Genomic DNA, 6000 nt, shown 5'->3' with positions numbered 1-6000 from the left:
AACTAAGGTCCTAACATCAACCAAATCAGAAGAAGCTGGAACAGTCGATCCCAAGATGCAAATATCGGCTGACAAGTACAGAGAGATTAGAAGACATCGTGCCGAGCAAAAGAACCGATAGGAGCAGGGGAAGACGTCAAAAGCAGAGATGACGAAGCCGCGGGTCACATCTCGGATTCTATTGAATAAATGGCAGTGGCAGAAGGAAAAGGATTATCAGCATTGGTTGAAAGATCAAGCATACCAGCATCAACTAAAAGAAGAAAGGTATGAAAGGAAACAAGCCGAATTACATTGGAATTGTCCTTTCTTCAGACATTGCTGGAATGAAGGTTTGAAGTTGCCTACCAGACATGACTATCCAGAATGCAGCAATCAATATCAGGAATATAAGCAGTCTCAAACCAACCACCGGTCTATCCATGCTCAAGATGCATATCATCATAATAACATGGATCGGCGCTTAAAAAATAAAAGTGTTCATGATCGGCTTGGAAAAAGAGTCGTTGATCAGGATTGGGCTGATCATGAAGAGGAAAGCACTGAAAGAAGATATGTGTGGTAGGAAGGCCAGTGGTGCCTAGGAGGTTTAATAAGAAGCCAGAAGAGAAGGGTGCAATGCCTAAGGAATAAAGAAATGGAACAGGCTCAGGCATTCGGTAAAACTCAAGTGTGGCGTACCAAGCAAATAGCCGACAGGAAGCAACCATCGGCTAATATCCAAATGGCTTTTCTGTTGCCATCGGAATTCAGAGCTCTGATAGATCAAGAATTTTATTCGGATTTCGATGAATCAGAGTATGAGGAGATAGTCGCCAAGTTGATGGTTGTATAGCAAGCAATATTTGACAAACCAGTCAAACATCGGCACTTAAAAGCTTTATATATGAAAGGTCTTGTTGATGGGAAGCCGATGAACATGATGTTGGTGGACGGAGGTGCTTCTGTCAGTCTTGTGCCATACACTACTTTTTGTAAACTTGGCAAAGGACCAGAAGATCTGATGGAGGTTGACATGATGCTTAAGGATTTTGGAGGTAATATATCTAAGACCCGGGGGGCAATAAACGTTAAACTAACAATCAGGAGTAAGACTCTGCTCACCACATTCTTCATCATCGATGGAAAAGGGTCGTACAGTTTGCTCCTCGGTCGTGATTGGATTCATGCGAATTGCTACATACCATCAACCATGCATCAGTGTTTGATTCAATGGCATGGAGATGACATCGAACTAGTTCACGCAGATGAGTCTGTGAGCATCGCAACAGCCGATCCAGTCTTTTGGGAACTAGGAGACTTCGAATGTTTTTCTGGCAAGTCATGGGAAGGAGGCTTCATTAAAATTAGCAATGAAAGCCAACAGCTGATGCAAGCGATCGGCTCTGAGAGTTTATTTTAGTAGAAAAGTCACGGCTTCACATCGGCCATTGGATTAAAGGAAAAATAAGTGTTGAGTCTTGAAGATGAGTTTAGGCCGACGTATGTGAATGCTGAGTCAAAGTGTAAGTGCGATTCAGAGTTAATGGATTTCTTAGAGAAGATCTGTTTCATTTAATTGGATACTTGACCTGGGTTGGTCAATCGTCTAACCTTTGGTATGAAAAGTTTTGCGGCAAAATATTTAAAGGGACGTTGTCCTAGCATCTGATCAGCATTCGATAGCCGATTCGTTCTCGGCTCTAATAGCCAGTACAAGAGAGGTATCGCCTCTAGTTCAAAAACGAAAATCTTCAAAGACAATAAAAGCCGATACAATATGTATCGCCTATAGAGCAAAAACAAAAGATAAAAAACAGTCATACACAAGAGCATTGTACCAAGGTACATTCACGGAAAGAACAGGAGTCTTTGTTCATCAGATTATCCTAAGTACAAACTAATCAAAGACCTTGTTCACCACATCCTGAGCAGATGTGATGTCTACTATGGCCTCCGCTGCCATAGTGAATTCTTCAAGTAGGTCCTCATGCTCCTCAGGTCCATCGCCCATTGGGAAACCAGTCTCCATGGCGTGGAGCTCATACCTAGTTCGGACTTGTGCCACAGTCAGTGCCACCACCGCACCATGACGAACACCGTGGAGGGTGATCTCCCAAACGCAGACCAGGACGTCTTGGAGATGAGCGCCAATAAGGGAACCCCGGGCATTGACGGCGTTTACGGCCGCATTCGCCACCAGTTGGAGAGATTCCAGCTATGCTGTCAGGGCCGACAATCACAAAAACAAGAAGACGGTCAAGATGAAGATGATGGAAGTCAGGGTAAAGAGCCTTCATGGAGTTCATCTTACCCGCCACCATGACATCGGATTTAGTCAGCCACACTTGGATGGCGCTGGCCTCCTCCTCAGCCGTGTGAAGGGCGGCCTGAGAGACCCCGAGGTGAATCCCTAGTTGGTCGTTCTCCCAAGTCACCTCGGAATAGCAATTTTGTGCCATCCTCCACTCATGAAGGTAGCGCCGAGCGTCGTCGCCATTATAGGAGTCGGAAGAATCCGACAACGAGGCCGGCACAGAAGATGCGGCGTCAGAAGGCCCGCTGGCCTTGGGAAGAGGACGGAGACTATCATTCACAACAAACCTGTAGGCGAGTCAGAACTGTTCATCATCATAAACAAGAAATGTCAATCTCACCTCATGCGTCAGAGACGCTGGTTCATCGGCATATTCTCCTCCAGGATTTCCTCCACTGCACGCTTGCCTTGGTTGTCTTCGCCGGCCATGGAGGATGATTGGATCTACAAAAGGGAGAAGGAAAACCGCTACAGGGTTTTAGCAGGCGAAGAAGAGCAAAGGAATAGTTGCAAGTAGAGATGTGTTCGAGGCCAAAACCATCGGCTAGAATTTGAAGACCTGAAGCGAAGAGGTGGACGCCTCGGGATGTGCAAAAGGTAACCGCAATTAATAGAAAGCGAAGCGCCACTTCACTAATGCCGATGGAAGTACGGCGTTGAGCAACTGAAGGTAGGAAATCGAAGGGTTCTCTTAATAAATATCGTGTTTTCAGACTTGATTGGATTAGAAGTCTAGGATCGACTATACAAATCGGCTCTTTAGCCGAGAAAAGAAGCGTAATTAAATAACAGAGAATATGATCAATTCTACACAGGATACATGTTGACATACATATTTCAAGTTTGAAACATCATGGATCGCTCTCAATATTTCTAGCCAAATAGTATCAGCTCCCGCGATCTGTTTGACTTCTTCGGCTGATCTGGGGATGCTTTTGAAGACTTATGGTGGTCAATGGCAATGAGACTCCATGGAAAGCTGGAGATGGATTACCCTTGGCAGCCAAAAGCGAGATAGCTGGTATGGTCACCTAATCGGGAGAAACCTTATCGGATCAAGCGTTGTGCGCCTGGCGATATTTACACTTTGGAAACACTAAAAGGAGAAGAGGATTCAATAGAGCAATCAAATGGGGAATATTTGAAGGAATATTACCCTAACGTTTCGATTAACACTTGACAGCCAAGTTGCTCGGCTGCCAGCTCTAATAGCCGATACCAGAAGGATATAGCTTCTAGTGCGAAGATAGACCTAGAAGGATAAAAGCCGGTACAATGTGTATCGCCTGCAGGAGCAAGGCAAATACGAGCAAAGTGATGGATGAAGTAAAAATCATTAGAGATGAAGGAGTTATTCACTGATATCACTTATTACAAGCTATAGATCAGAAAATACTTTGTTTACTATATCATCGGCCTGGGAGGTCAGGGCTACAAAGTTGGCGATGTCGAAGAAATCCTCAACCAGTCACTCATAATCCTGGGGTATCTGGTGACTAAAGCTCCATGAGGAAGAAGCCAAAGATCGTGGCCGGAGTGAACTTGCATAGTAGCCAATGCCATGACAGCACCATGACGAACGCCGTGAAGAGCGACTTCTCTGACGCGGTTCAGGATGTCATGCAAGCGAACCACCGGAATGGCGCCCCTAGCATTGACGAATCCTGTCGCATGGTCCGCAGCCAAACAAAGGCTTTCCAGCTGAGCTGATAGATCTAAAGGATTTAAGGAAAAGGTGAGCAGGATCTTGGAGAATAAAAGTTGAAGAAGAAACAGAAAATTATGGTAAATGTCTCACCGGCAATTCTGGCTTCAGCCTTGGCCAGCCTCTCCCACACCGGGTTGGCCTCAGGAGGTGATCGGCCTTGAACTATGGCTAGAGCCGACTCCGCAATAGAGAGGCAGTCGACAAATTTCTCGCTGGTCCGGTCAATGGAAGCGATCAGGTCATCGTTATCTCTCGGCATCCTCATATAGCAGGGGAGCTGGCGACAAATTGGTGCTAAGGATGACCCCAAGGGTTGAGTAGAGTAGAGTCAGCCCTCTGCTCTGGGATGATGGGAACATCACAAGTTGCACCCTCTTGATGGTGGATGCACTGGTGCGATGATGTAGATCCAGTGAGGGCCTCTTCAGCAGACCTCTTGATGTTCTCCATAATCTCAAACCTACGGAAAAGCAGAAGCTATACTAAGGATGCAGAAAGTTTGAGACGAAGTGGGTTGTTGTTCGATCCACGGCCGTGGCTTGTATATATATATCCCAAAAGGCAAGAAGATAGATTTCACCGAGGATGTGAATTTGGAATCGGAAACGGAGGTGGAACGACACTCCGGGAATTCAGGGGACAGATAACGAAGAGATAACAGAGATCAACCTATCAAGGCTTCTTTGGATTGAAGGGAGTTTGGGCCCCCACAAGGCCGAAGGTCGTCGTGAAACGAATCGACATTGGCCCATTGATAAAATTGTGCCTGAGAAGAGGAAAAATCACCCGCCTAACATGTGCTCAGCCAATTTCTCGGTAAATCAAGAAACTATGGGAAAGAAGCCTGTGGCTTTCCCAGCGGGCGTTTAGTGAAACAAACAAGGGAAAGGTGTCCACACATTTTAGCCCTTGCAAACACTAGAACAGCTCTGCGAGCATGGTGAGAAGACACAGGTGATGTCACAAGACTTCTTCTAGCTATAGTAGCTGATTCTCTTGCTTGACAAGGCGCTAGAATGAGCGACACAATCACCCTATGCACAAGAATTCTTCTAACCGCTCAAGATCTTCATAGCAAGAGAATGGACCATGGAGGGTCCGACAGAACTAGAGGCGCTCGAGGGAGTAGATGGAAGAAAAACATGGCTGAATTGTTGAGTTGCTCTCGCTAGGGTCGGATAGGCATTTTATAGCCGGCCCGGGAAGATGAATCCAAGTGTCCGTGAAGCAGTGACGCTCTTGTAAAAAGTTTTGAGGCATAGGCTCATGAGTGGACATAATTGATGACAAATAGTGCACCCTAGATCAAGGTTCTCTACCCATGACTGTGGACCAATCAGGGATACAGACATGATAATTTTGGGATAAAATTACTTTTATCCCAAAATTGGGGGCATCAAAATTTGGAAGAAGAGTCGCAAGGACTCGAAAGCTCCCAAGATCATGTCATCAAGGGATCAATTGCGTGCAGATTGGAACCAGCTAATTCAGATGCAAAAACTGGGATCGGCTTTCTTCAGATAGCGCCAGCGGATAACGACAAAGGCTACGTTCGGCGCCAGAATGAAACATGTTGGACTCTACAAAAAGGGAAAGATTAGAGTCCAAGTTATCTTAAATTAGGAATGTTTTCTTTAGGGTCAAAAATTGTGATGAGTCATGCTTAGACAGGAGTCATGTGTAGGTCCTGGGTATAAATATCAAGCCCCGGCTATTGTAGAAAAAACAATCAATCCAATATACAAGTTATTTACTTTTTTAGCTCCGACCACCCCTTAGGAGTAGGAGTAGAGTAAATCTCGGCGAGTTCTTTAGCAAGTACGGCTACATCGATACGGTCGACCTCCACTGCTTGTTGTAAGTACCATCATGGCTTATACCTCTGTTCGTACGGCTGCATCGATCCAGTCGACCTCCACTGCGACTCTGGTATAAGTTAGTTATCGATTCTTGTCTAGTTCAAGTATGGCTGCATCGATCCGGTCGACCCCCACTG

This window comes from Miscanthus floridulus, chromosome 3, assembly GCF_019320115.1.
Source record: "Miscanthus floridulus cultivar M001 chromosome 3, ASM1932011v1, whole genome shotgun sequence".
NCBI classification, from domain to species: domain Eukaryota; kingdom Viridiplantae; phylum Streptophyta; class Magnoliopsida; order Poales; family Poaceae; genus Miscanthus; species Miscanthus floridulus.
The sequence above is the reverse complement of the archived record's forward strand: the minus strand, read 5'-3'. Positions refer to the sequence as shown.